This window comes from Aquarana catesbeiana, linkage group LG07 (genome assembly GCF_042186555.1).
Source record: "Aquarana catesbeiana isolate 2022-GZ linkage group LG07, ASM4218655v1, whole genome shotgun sequence".
NCBI lineage: Eukaryota > Metazoa > Chordata > Amphibia > Anura > Ranidae > Aquarana > Aquarana catesbeiana.
In genome coordinates this window covers 217,189,073-217,203,028 of record NC_133330.1, presented here as the reverse complement: position 1 = coordinate 217,203,028, position 13,956 = coordinate 217,189,073, and the positions used below count along the sequence as shown (strand labels likewise).

The 13,956-nt window shown below is 39.8% G+C and overlaps 1 long non-coding RNA gene across 1 annotated transcript in view; it reads right to left on the bottom strand.

Annotated features, from left to right (window-relative positions):
• Positions 1–13,113, bottom strand: part of LOC141103438 (uncharacterized) — a 63,448-nt gene extending 50,335 nt beyond the window's left edge. Inside the window, exons 1-2 of the long non-coding RNA XR_012235324.1 lie at positions 13,048–13,113; positions 12,765–12,886 (exon numbers count right to left, since the gene is read on the bottom strand). This is a non-coding gene — a long non-coding RNA (uncharacterized lncRNA). The remainder of the gene's footprint in view (positions 1–12,764; positions 12,887–13,047) is intronic.
• Positions 13,114–13,956: the final 843 nt, after the last annotated feature.

The window sequence follows — 13,956 nt, the reverse complement described above, 5'->3', positions numbered from 1 at the left end:
ACCCTTTGGGCTCCTTATACTAATCTCGTGTTAGTAGAAATTTGGTTACAGACGATTCGCACTTTTCAGCCTCGTGCTTTTCCGATCGTTACTGCTCTTTAGTTTGTGCTTGTGGGTTTGTATCTGTTTGTCAGTGCTTGCCCCCCCAAAGCGCACGCGAGGTCCGTATAAAATATATGGAGTACTTTGCGGGTAGGGGCGCCATTGATATGCCAGAAAATGTTTAATAAACATTTTGAAAACCTTTTTTTTATTTAAACTGAAGTAATATTTCCTTTGATTTACTGCTTGCGTTTCTTTTAGCTGTCTCCTAGGTTCTCCAATGGGCTTTTTTTTTGGACATTTTCTTCAATAGTGCATAAGTGCAAAGGTAATATATTTAATACATGAGGTGACAATCTCTTCTTCAGCGAACTATTATTATGTTTTGGGTCTGCTACACACACACCTTGTTTTTGTTGCTAATGTATGTTAAAAATATACATCATTTTCAGCACCATAAATGAATTTTGCAGAGTCACAAAAATGGCATGATTGTGTCAAATTATAAAGCACTGTGGGAGTTATTTACTAAAGGAAAATCCACTTTGCACTCCAAGTGCACTGCAAAAGTACTAAATAACCCCCATTTCAGTGTAAACACCAACTTAGTCCAAAAAATGATATTGAGCATTGAAAGAAGAACCCACACCTTGTTGAGTGCAAAACCTTTTACTCTGTGCACATTCACATGTGCGTTCGAAAAGGGTTTTTGAACAAACCAACATATTTTAGTAATAACATTTTTCTTTTTGACAGTACAAATAGCCCTTTTTGTGGTAAACAGGCATGTTTAAAACCATAAAACAATACATAACTCAGGAACTTACTAACTTCAACCTTGATAAATTGCAGGTAATATCAGACATTAGTATGTCCAAACTGTGTTGATCTTGCCTTCATCAGATGGGGTGATGTCACCCCTGTGAAAGCCAAAATTTGAAGATGCACACAAATTGACTGTCAAAATGGGGATTTCCCTCCTGATCACATGCCTAATGTCAACATGTGCTAGCTCCCATCATGGGGATCAATGGACATGTTTCAGGGGTGCAACCCCTTTTTATCATCTACTTTAGTTCCGAGGAAGGGGTTGCACCCCCAAAACGCATACAAAGATATCCTGTGATGGCAGATAGCACATGTTGACACACTGTGTGCATCTTCAAAATTTGGCTTTCAAAATTTTGGAGAAAAGTTAGAAAAATAGAAAGAATTTGATAAATGTTGGTGTGTTTTCGATGCTGCCTAAAACATCAATGATGTTTTTGAGCCTTTTTTCAACATCATTGATGTCTTCCTTGATCTTCTGTAAATTCTGATTGCACACCACGATCTCCCCGATGAGGACTTGTGAACTTGTGAAATGTGTTTCTTCTTAGACAACATCCACATCACCTAAAAAAAAATGCCATGTATTATAAATATGCAGGCATATTACCTGAGGCTGTGGTCTCAGACACTCACCTGTTGTGGTCGCTATTTCGCCCAATTCATAAACCTCTCCTTCCTCCACATCCTCTGGTTGTTGTTTTGGGTTTTTCCCTTCTTTAGGAGGTTGGGGGTCCCTGGTGACCTCAGACGTCCTGAGTCTTTTCTCCCCTATGTGAATAAAATAAAGGTATACTTAGCACACAGATATTTGAGGCAAGAAATAGGAAGAGGAAACATTGCTTGGAAGTGACGTACAGTTGTCTGTTTTGGCAGAGTTCAAATCTGAAGACATGATTTTTTCCCTTTACAAAGCTGGAATACTTACCTTTTTTATTAAAGTATCACAGATGGAGACACCCCTAGTATCCACTGGAGCACCAGTGTGGGACACCCTAAAAAGTTTGTTCTGGTGTCCCATACTAGTGCTCCTGCGTGCAGATGTGTAAACAGCTGCTGAATGTCCTCTCCTTTACACTGAATCAAGTTTGCATTTCATTCTAGTTACAAACCCATCTAGACAACAATGTACTAAACTTCTTTTAAGACAAATAGGCATTACCAAATGTAGTTAACCTGCATCTGCAAAAAACATTGTATTAGTGGGTGAACGAACAATGTTTACTACGAACGATTACTGTGCCCACGAACCTGAAACAGTAAAGAAAAGCACATGGAGCAGCACAAACGTAATAAGAAGAATAGGAACACACGACAAAATACTTACTTTTTTGCAGCACTCTCTTGATTCTTCTGTACTGATCCTGCTCCCTCAATTTGAGGTCTGACCATCGTTTCCTCACTTGATTCTTGGATCTTGGACCCCTAAATTCTTCTGCAGACTTTTGACAACTTTAGTCCTGATCTTGGCCTTTCTCACATTTGGGTTTGGGTAAGGGCCATGCTTCCCGTCATAGTCGGCCCTCTTGAAGATGTCCACCGTCTCCACCATCTCTATAAAGGCCATATTGGAGGCCTTAAATATCCTCCGGGATCGGGACGTCTGGGCTTTCCTCGTCATTGCTGCTACTATCATTCACCTGTTGTCTCTACGACATGTGCTATCCCACTGCGCCGAAAGACAAGGGGCGGGTAATATACTAGAAAGAACATCTGGGGCGGGCGGAGTTTCACGCATGTGCAGTGTATATAAAGCGTGACTCGGTTGAATTGATGATAGGCAACTCCTATCCTCATATTGATTAGTGGTTCCAAATTAATAATAACTACTGCAGTAGGGAACAGACGCAAAAGATACGCTCAGCATCTTTCCAAATTACTGTTCTGCTTTATTATGACGCAATTGAAGGTTTTTATGCACATGATTACGTAGGTATCACATTAATATTACAATTGTACGTTTATGGTAACAAGGGGCGTTACATAGGCAGGCTAATTCTAATCAGGACTCAAAAGAATGTAAACATTTACTGAAAACATTATTAGTGCCGTGTGCACAGTGAGGGCAGAGTGCAATACATACAAAATACAATACAATTATATACAGAACTTACAAATTTCCATTACAGTCTCCCCTCTTTTGATCAATATTTTGATCACTAACCATACCTGCTATCACCTTTAACCTGGAACCTCCACACGCTTAGGTGGAGGTAGTCCTGGCCAAAGAGGCAAAAAACTCCATTGTGGAGAAAATAATAGCTGAGCAACTTTTTCATTACCAAATGACTTTTCATTGTGAAAAACAAATGATTGATAAGACATATTTACAGAGTACTGGCTGTACACTCCTGTGGCCAGAATGGCCTTCTAGCTGAATTGTGGACATGCTGACTTATCAGCATATGTAAACACAGACAATTCTACATATAATGGAAGACGTACAAAAGACAAATATGACTTCAACATGGCTAAACTATTTTTCAAATATATATATCCCTTACAATTAAAGTAACTGAATCAAAAAGTACCCTAGACTGTGATCACAAGAGGGAAACAAATCAAACAGAGATTTCTTTAATTTAGTCATTTTTGCAGTGTCTGGTGTGGATCCAGGTGACTTTTCCTTCAAGTTTTGCAAAAACTGTACATGAAATAGATGCTGTATTGAGTCTCCAAACTTTTCCTTATATATAAATGTCTCTTAACAATCCACAAGTCACCTGGCTTTAGTTTTAGATCCTTCCAAACTTTTAGGATCTGGAATTGGGGAGAAAACACATAAATGAGTTTGTCAAAAACCTTAAAAGATCAGCAACATTCTCTGTGAGATCCGAATGGAGGACTTCAGCTGCTGAGACAAAATATAAGCAAGTGAGTAACACACTCCCAAACCAAATCCCATAGGGAGAGAGTCCAACATCCCCCTTAGGGGCTTCATAAAATATAAGAAAACATTCAGGCAAAAGTTTTCTAGTTTCTTACTCTACTTTGTCTGATACATTGTAGACAGTAGGGGGTGTAAAAATAAAACCTCAAAACTTCTAGTAAGGACTCTCCTATAAAAAATGATTTCTTTTGTTACTCTCTGTACTCCCTGGCACTCTATATTTACAAACTACTTCTGATAACACTTTTTACTGTGGCCTTTGCAGTAGCATTTGCCACTAGACATCCAAAAAACATGTCCATACAGACAAAATGCATACTTGTAAGATCCTAACTTGGGCATCTGGATATATCTTTTTGTAATCTCTGGGAGGGATGTTCAGCTTTTGGTAACACCTTTGGTAACAGGTAAAACAAGAAGTGGTATGTTATAAAAACAACTGTGGAGAACCCTGGCTCTATCCCATGCTCATTTACTAAGGCAGCCATAACTTCTTGTGACTGATGACACGGTCCATGTGTCAAGCTGAAGGGAAAAGAGTGGCTGGCAGACATAAATAATCACCTTTTCCAAAGTCCTGTTTCATAAGAAGTTGCCCCTTGTGGACCACTTGTTCTTCTCGTTCTGGGGTCCTTAAAGTTGAATTATTAATCCCAGCTATACTGGGCCAGAACTAGGGTGGAATCTGTGAGTTGCACAGACCCATCAAGTGTCCGGGGCTGTAAATGCAGCATCCTTAGAGTCACCTGGTCTGCTTCCATGTGTGAAAGTTAATATGGCTACCTCAGCAAGAAGCTGGAAGGCTGAAAACAGCCGATCAAATTAACTTAGCATGCTTTATTGGTTTACCTGCCGAAGTAAACACAAACTTCTGGCCCTTTAAATGGAACCAAAAGCTCTCTATATCTTAACTATCTATATAAATATACACTCTTTTTACAGCTCACAGGCTTTGCTAAAACATGGAGCTCTGTTTCTTGAGCTGGGGAAAAAGGATCCAATGACTTTGAATACAGAGTATCCTTCTGGGTGATAAACTGCATACTCAAATCTACAAAAAATGTAATATCTGGGTCTTCAGGGAGTGTGTCCTGCACTGGGCTCACAGCAGCTGATTCCTACACCATCAATTTAACACATGCGTCTTTTCCTTTCTTTTGAATAAATGTACGCATTTGTCATGGTTAGATTTGTACATAAACAAACTCATATTTTAAACCTTTCATTAAACAAACATTTAGTTAGCTGTATATTTGCTGCACAGAATGTCGGACCATTAAAAATTAAATGTTTGACCAAAACAATATCTAACTTTGTCTAATAGCACCTTTGCATAAAAGCTACAGCTCTGATATATCGGGGTGAACCCTTCATTACTGGGTCCAGCTTGCATAAATATATTACAATGGCTTGTTTTCTATCACACTGTTTGTGTAAGAACTCCAGTCTCATGTTTCAAAAGACAATTTTTTCCTGGCAATATTATAATAAATGATAACAATACCCTGCGGTCATGGAGAGATGCCCATAAATCCAAAATATTCTTCTGCTTATACCACTTCACTTACAAGAAAAATGGGCACATCATTTCACAATCCACACATTCTGCTTTGGATTTCAAAAATAAAAATAAATAAAAACAAAAGGACCAATCTGTATGATGGACCAGAAAGCATCAAAAACTATAAAACAACTGGCTGCAGGTGGCATCTATCCTAACAGGGTGTGTGGACTTGATGTGATGGGTCTGTTATATTTAAATTTTATTTATAACAACTCTCACATCATGGACCGCACATCAAGTTATTATCAAGAACCTTGAAGTTTCATTTTTGTAGAAAAACTTTTTATGTATCCCATTCATCTTGGCTTTGTTAAATATTATGTCAGCTGTATTCCAAATAACAACCTCATCTTAATCTTTTTTTCTCTCAATAAGGGCTTATTGAATAAATGTAAAATTACAAAATTGTTATCTTAATCTAAACTAATCTCATTCATTACAAATTTCCCCATTAACCTCGACTTCATTTCCAACCAAAGGTTGTCTAAACCAGTTTCAATATATCTATATTATTAATAAAATTGTTAAACTCATATTAGAAATTAATACTCATTACTACTTAATTTTACTTAATTTCCCTTTTTTAAATGCACTGTTTCCACTATCAAAGGATATTCAATTTGTGTAATACACGGTTAAATGTAACCTTCATTTTACCATGTTTGGAAAACAGATTCAAAATAATTGTGATCACATTGTTTACCATTAGATTCGTTAACCCGGCACATTTTGTTATAAATGTTTTGTCTAAAAAACAGAAATTGGCAATGGAGTCCTTCCAGCTTATCACTGACCACATTCTTTCAGGAAAGCACAAAGGAGGGGGTCACATCTGTGTACATGACACACACAAGCAATAGAACTAAAGGTCCCAGCATTCGCACACACATACACCAATGTCTCTCTAAAATCGCTTACATTTTCCCATTTGTACACAACACATGCATATCATTCTCTCACTTTCTTTTAACTCTTTAATATTTCCCTGCCTAAATTCTGCTTTCCTTATTTTGTTTAAATAACTTTTATATCTAGCTTCTATGATTCTATGATCAGATGGGGAGCCACAGTGCTCATCCCATCTTCCCTCTCTGACAACATATAAAGTATTCTGTTTTACCTCTCATTTCTCTGTTTCTGACTTTAATAGTTGTAGTGCCTGACCCCAAATTCATCCCACAACTTAACATGAAAATGTCCCTTTCTGTCTAGTGTTATTTGTCACCCTTGATCCATCCTGCTCACATAGATAGCTGTTTCTCTAGCTGTTTACTCTGCATGATTCTTAGTCCCTGTGGACCTTGGTAACCCAGTTACCCATTGTGGATCCCTGTCCACTTTAGCCATTAATCTAGGGGCTCAGTATAGGCGGAACCGCACCTTTGGTTCATATATAGCGCTCCTCTTGCGCTGGGCATTTTTGAGGGTCTCTTACCCTTCATTCCCTTACTTAATTTAATGCCCATAATGACTGGCCAGTCTTCTCTCTTCTCTACGTGTGCCTATACCCTCTTGCCTCTAAACTACTTTATCTAGCAGATGTACTACATATACCTGTGAACAGTACTATTCTTCCCTTTCTTATTTATAACACTCCGATGGACAGTAGACAGGGACAACATAACATATAACCACCAATCAATACAGTTCGATTAAGGGGAGTAAAATAGGTACCCTTTGTCCCGAAAATGCCTTACCGATCAAGGAAGTCTGATAACTCAAATGTAAGCAAAAGGCTTACCTCAGCCGGCTGATTATCAGAAATTCCCGGATCGTCTCAAGCTCCTCGTTTCGGATACTCAGGGTCACCTGGAATCCCCTCCTAAGGCAAAGCTCGCCATGCTGACTCGGTTGAATTGATGATAGGCAACTCCTATCCTCATATTGATTAGTGGTTCCAAATTAATAATAACTACTGCAGTAGGGAACAGACGCAAAAGATACGCTCAGCATCTTTCCAAATTACTGTTCTGCTTTATTATGACGCAATTGAAGGTTTTTATGCACATGATTACGTAGGTATCACATTAATATTACAATTGTACGTTTATGGTAACAAGGGGCGTTACATAGGCAGGCTAATTCTAATCAGGACTCAAAAGAATGTAAACATTTACTGAAAACATTATTAGTCCCGTGTGCACAGTGAGGGCAGAGTGCAATACATACAAAATACAATACAATTATATACAGAACTTACAAATTTCCATTACAAGCGTAAAACACGCGTGGCGTACGTACGATCTGTGAGCGGAGGAAGGAGTAGCGGAAGCGCCGATCGTTCTAACGAAGGTACAATTTTAACTTGGTGCATCAGTGGCCTATACTGCTTCTAGATTAAGGCCTATATTGGGACAAGATTAGGAGAGTTTAGCCTGACATTAGGGTTTGTCTTGTGTTGTGTCTTGCAGATAAAATGGATCTATTGAATGATCAGGACTTTATCCCCATATTCATTGATATGTACAGAGGGCTGCCCTGTCTGTTGCATGTAAACCACCCCTTTTATAACAATCAAAAAAACAGGAAGGCAGCGCTGGATCAATTGCTGGAATTTGTGAAGCCTGTGATCCCCACGGCAGACATCCCCTATTTGAAGGCCCTAATTGGTGGCATGAGGAGCACTTATAATAGGGAGCGCAAGATGGTCCAGGATTCCCAAAGGTCAGGAGCTGCAGCAGATGACATTTATGTACCCAGGTTGTGGTACTATGACAGACTGCATTTTGTGGCAGGCCAGACTGAACCCAGGCCAGCACTCTCCAATGTTCCTTCACTGCTTCCTTCCACCTCAGCTGAGGTTTCTGACGTCCAACCTGAGCCTTCCAGCCAGGAAGAAGTGGAGGAGCTCAGCTTGAGCCAGGTATAGCATTGTTCAACATATTTCTTGTCAAATAATTAATGATGTTAACTATATGTTATTATTGAGCATTAATTTCTGATTTTACAAAGTGTTTTAAATATCGATAGACAGTAGTAGCCACAAATGATTGTGACAAGAATGAAAAATGCTGGGGTCAGAATGATAGTCTTTTCTATTTATTAACATTCCATTTCCAACAGCCATGAGCTGAAAATTGTGTGTGATTGATGATCAAAAAACTAAAACTATGTCCCTTTTTCATACACAGGAAAGTCTCAGCCAGGAGGAGGGCGTGGAAAATGGCAGCCAGGAGGTGGCGGGGTAAGTGGCAGCCAGGAGGTGACCGAGCCCAGTAGCCTGCCCAAATCCCAGGTCCCTCCCCTCCGCCTTCCAAAAAAAAGTCCCAGGAAGAGGAGTAACCTGGAGGAGGCAGCACTTGGGCTGTTTCGGAAGGCTACTGCGGCCCTCAGAACCCCCCCCTAATATTCAAGAGGACTATGCCTACATGGCAGCCTGCAAAATGCATGAAATGGAGGAGGGCCAATGCCTCTTCTGTGAGGAAGTTATGTTACAAGCCCAAAATAAAGGGATGAGGGGCGAACTCACGAGCCAAACGCACATTTGTGAATTTAACCATGGTCCCCCTCCTCCTCCTCCACCTCCTGCCACAACTACAACACCAGAGCCACAGCCTGGAAGCAAGCCTGGAAGGAAGACAAGAGAGTGATAGCCTGGGTTCAGTCTGGTCTGACAAAAGATGCAGGCTGTGGTATGACCACAGCCTGGGGACAGATATGTCATCTGCTGCTGTTCATGATCTCTTGTAGTCCTGGACCGGATTGTGCTCACTATTATAAGGACTCCTCAGGCCACCAATTTTGACTATAAAATAAATGATGTGTGCCTTTGGGTACAAAGTCTTCGCAAATTTCACAGTTTCTCCAGCGTTGCCTTCCTCTTTTATTTGTTATGACCCAGAATAAATGGCTATTTATTTTTCACAAATACTTGCCTATGTGTTTTACTTTAAAAAGGACAATTTGTTTGTGAGCAGGCAGGTACATTTCCAAAATACAATGTCAAATTAACAAGGGACACCAACACAAACCAACCTCCTTGAGGTTAAAAAATACAAGGTAATAATGGTGTTGTGGCAACTTGACACAAAACGAAAGAAAAAATTATGGAGATCACTATAAACAAAAAAAAAAAACCACTATAACACTTTAAAAATTCTAAACATTATTATGAAGATCTGACGAAAAAATAAATAAGGTTATCAAAACTCTGTGTTAATATGAGCAGCAAAACAACTTATTATTTTAGCATTTTAAAGAAGAAGAAAACGCGCTGCATTAAAAGATTTTAAAAATTCCAGCGTGTCGAATGTGCTATCTCCATTACAAATGCTAGTTTTACCAGACCGAGCGCTTCCGTCTCGTACTTGATTCTGAGCATGCGTGGAACTTTGTGCATTGGAATTGTGTACACACGATCGGAATTTGCGAGAACGGATTTTGTTGTCGGAAAATTTGAGATCCAGATCTCAAATTTTGTGTGGCGGAAATTCCGATTGAAAATGTCCGAGGGAGCCTACACACAGTCGGAATTTCTGATAAAAAGCTCCCATTGAACATTTTACGTCGGAAAATCCGACCGTGTGTACGGCCATTAGACGGTATTATTTTACCGGAAGAATAGTTGATGCTTGGAATAGACTCAGACAACAAAAGCTAAAAAAATAACCATATATAAATGTGCTTTTAAATGGGGCAGATTCGATGGACCACTTGTTTTTTTGTTTTTTTTGCCACCCTCATCCATATTTTATATGAAAAAAAAAAAAAACGCTTCATAAACCCTTGACATAACCGTAAAATAATAGGTAATAATAATATGATTAATTAATATTAATAATAATAGGTCAGAAATCCAGCTTTTACTAAACAGGTGCTCTGTTCTTTGCCAGCAATGAATAATATAATTACAAATTGAAAGTAGGAGAACTTCTATGAAACAGAGCTCTCATGCAATCAGAGTGAGACGTGCCATCGTGCATACAGAGAGACCTAGTATTGTATCTTCCACATCTACGTTATTTATATGCATATCAGGTTCAACATCCCCCTGCTAATCCTTTCTTCGGAATGTCCCATCCCACTAACTACATGAGAGGCTGGGAACTCAAAGTGTAGGCTCATTAAAGCGACTATCAAAGAATACAAATCATGGCATTTAAACAGGTTCACAGTGGTTGACAGACTGGGGCAAAATGACTGCCTTTTCTCCAACACACAATGAAAGAAAGCAGCTTTGGTCAGTGTTGAATTATGAATTCATTAGTATTTTAATGGGATTGTGTGAATCTGTAGTGTGGAAGAAAAACACAAGAGAGTCTGCTATTTCCCTTGTCCTAATTGTGAGGCACATGGCCCAAATACTGTATATAGAACAGATTCTTTGAAAAATATATTTTTATCTTGTGTATGTGGATATAGATAGATAGATCGATAGATAGATAGATAGATAGATAGATAGATAGATAGATAGATAGATAGATAGATAGATAGATAGATAGATAGATAGATAGATAAAAAATATATATATATATATATATATATATATATATATATATATATATATATATATAAAATATATAAACACAACATCATGTTCTTCAGTTCTTCACACATAATACTAAGTTGGTCATCATCCATTGTCTTTTAAGAACCATGGGGAAAGGCAAACATACCTGCTAGTACCAGATGTCCATTTACCCACCCAGAGGCAGATTTAGATCTCCCAGGACCTGAATCTTCAATTAAAGATTAAGGCCAGGATTGCCTGAAACGTGTCTAGCATTGATGTCCTTTTTTATCTGACATGCTGCAATAAAAGCTTAAAGATCATGTAGGCAGGTTGAATTGTGTAGAGCAGTGGTTCTCAAACCTGTCCTCGAGTACCCCCAACAGATCATGTTTTGGGAATCTCTCTTAGATAAAATAGCTGTCCAAAATACCAAAGGGTTGAATGTTTCTAGCTCAGTTCCCAGGCTTTTGGTCCTAGGCAACCCACCTATGCTACTAAAAGAGGGACAGCTAAGGTCCAGCAGCACCTGTTCCAGGCTCCGGTGGGGTCCAGCATCACCTGTGAGCGCACTCGTTGGCGCATAAGGAACCAGGGTTTTCAGAAGACAGCCAAGCCATGGACAATGCCATTATGGACTCACTTCACTGAGGTATGCCTGGGCCACTACACGATTCTAATTAGAGTTAGAGGAAGGACGTTGTTCACATTGAACTGTGTGCCGCAACTTGCTCAGCAAAGTTATATTAACCACTTTCCGCCCACCGGCCATCATATGACGTCCTTGACTCGGTGCGGGTATATTTGAATGATGCCTGCAGCTACAGGCATCATTCAGATATCGGCTTTTTCCGCCGGCGATTCCCTACACCATAAGAATGATCCCCCCTCCCACCGCCCTCTGGTGCTTCTATTGACTCACTGCTTCCATCAGTGAGTCAGAGACAGGATCCGCCAGCCCCGGATGTTTACCATAGAGATTTCCAGCGAACCAGATGGTCGCTGGAGTCTCTATGATCGTTCGGAGGCCGGGCGCGATGTTATGATGTCACGCCCAGCCTCTGCATTCAAACAGACGGCGCCACCTCGACTGGGAAGCTGTTTTTTTTTTTATTGCAGGCTTCCCAGCCTAGAGGTGAGATGTGGGGTCTTATTGACCCCATATCTCACTGTAAAGAGGACCGATCATGCCATATTCCTATTACAAGGGATGTTTATATTCCTTGTAATAGGAATAAAAGTGATCAAGATTTTTTTTTTTTTTTTTTTTTTTAAAGTGTCAAACTAAAAAAAAAGTTAAATTAACAATAATAAAAAAAAAAAGAACGCAGGCGTCCCGCCCACATAAGAAAACGGTGTTCAAACCACACATGTGAGGTATCACCGCGAACGTTAGAGCAAGAGCAATAATTCTAGCCCTAGACCTCCTCTGTAACTCAAAACATGTAACCAGTAACCATAGCGTCGCCTATGGGGATTTTTAAGTATCGTTTGGCGCCATTCCACATGCGTGTGCAATTTTGAAGCGTGACATGTTAGGTATCTATTTACTCATCTTTCACATTATGCAAAAAAAATGGGCTAACTTTACTGTTTTATTTATAGCACAAAACTGTTTTTTTTTTTCCAAAAACACGTTAGTAAATTGCTGCGCAAATACCGTGCGAGATAAAAAGTTGCAACGACAGCCATTGTATTCTCTAAGGCCTTTGCTAAAAAAAAATATATAATGTTTGGGGGTTCTATGTCATTTTCTAGCAAAAAAAAAAAAATATGAGTGGTTAACTGTTATGAGCCTGCTCTGAAGTTATTCAAAGGGGTGCATGTTAGTTCTGGTATATCTAAATAACCAGGGTCTGCAAAGCACTAAGGGGTATGAAGTAACATTGTTACAAAGGGTTAACTCGACAAGACAAGGAAGAGCAGTGTAGTCACTAAGCATAACCAAATACAAGCTCAAGACTCAAGCAACAAGTCGTTAGGTGTGATACCTGGTAAAGTGACAGGTCCTCCGGTAGCAAGGGGGGGGCAATGTTCTGGCTCCCTCCTTAGTGGTCGGTGTCCAATAGCAACTGGTTCTGTACCCACATTATGGAGATCTTTGGCCTGATCACTGTTGGAAAAGAACAACAGCATGTAATGTAAAGTTAATAAATTGACAATACTGTATATATTATACCTATCTATGCAGCAGTTGGCGCTGTGGTATTATAGTGTATAGCTCTTGTATTCTTTGATATAACAAGATGTATTGTCTATCTATGCTCAACGCACTCATTTGTGTTCTCTTCCTGTCTGTCTCCATGATGAAAAAAGGCATGTAATTGTCAGGGCTGGGCTCAGCCCTCCCTTCTCAGTGCTCAGCTGTCGGTTATTTGCCAGCACTCATCGCTCCTCAGTGCCTCACCTGGTGATCATTTCCTGCTTGTCAGCCAGCTCCTTCTGGCTATTTAAACTGCCTGGTTCATATCTCCCATGCCTTCGCCTTGGTCAACATATCTGAAGATTCTCTGCTGTGTTCCTGATAACTACTTGCCGACCACCTATGCAGATTTACTGCGGCAAGGTGGCTCGGCTGCACAAATCGCCCTACCAGTATGGCGATTCATCCACTAGCTTTTGTGGGGGACGCACGCTCTCCGATTGCCCAGTGGGAGAGCTAGCCACCCGCAATCATTCCCCGCGGAGACAGAATAGGGATTTCCAGAAGTAAACCATGCAGATCTCTGTTCTGTCAGGGGATGACACTGAGATCTGTCTTCCTGCTAAGTAGGAAGATGGATCTGTGTGTTTCCGCAGTCACACAGTCCCCCATACAGTTAGGAAACACAAACAGGGAACATATTTAACCCCTTGATTGCCCCAGATGTTAACCCCTTCCCTGCCAGTATCATTAGTACAATGTCTGCATATTTTTAGCACTGATCACTGCAATAATGTCACTGGTTCCCAAAAAAGTGTAAAAAATGTCAGTTAGGTGTCCGATCTGTCCGCCGCAATGCCGCAGTTCCGCTAAAAATCACTGATTATTATAGCAGAAAATAAAAAATATTGTTTTTTTTTTTCTTTTAAATTGGCGGTCTTACTTTGCTTATAGCGCAAAAAATAAAAACCACAGAGGTGATCAAATACCCCCAAAAGAAAGCTCTATTTGTGGGAAAAAAGGATGCCAATTTTGTTTCG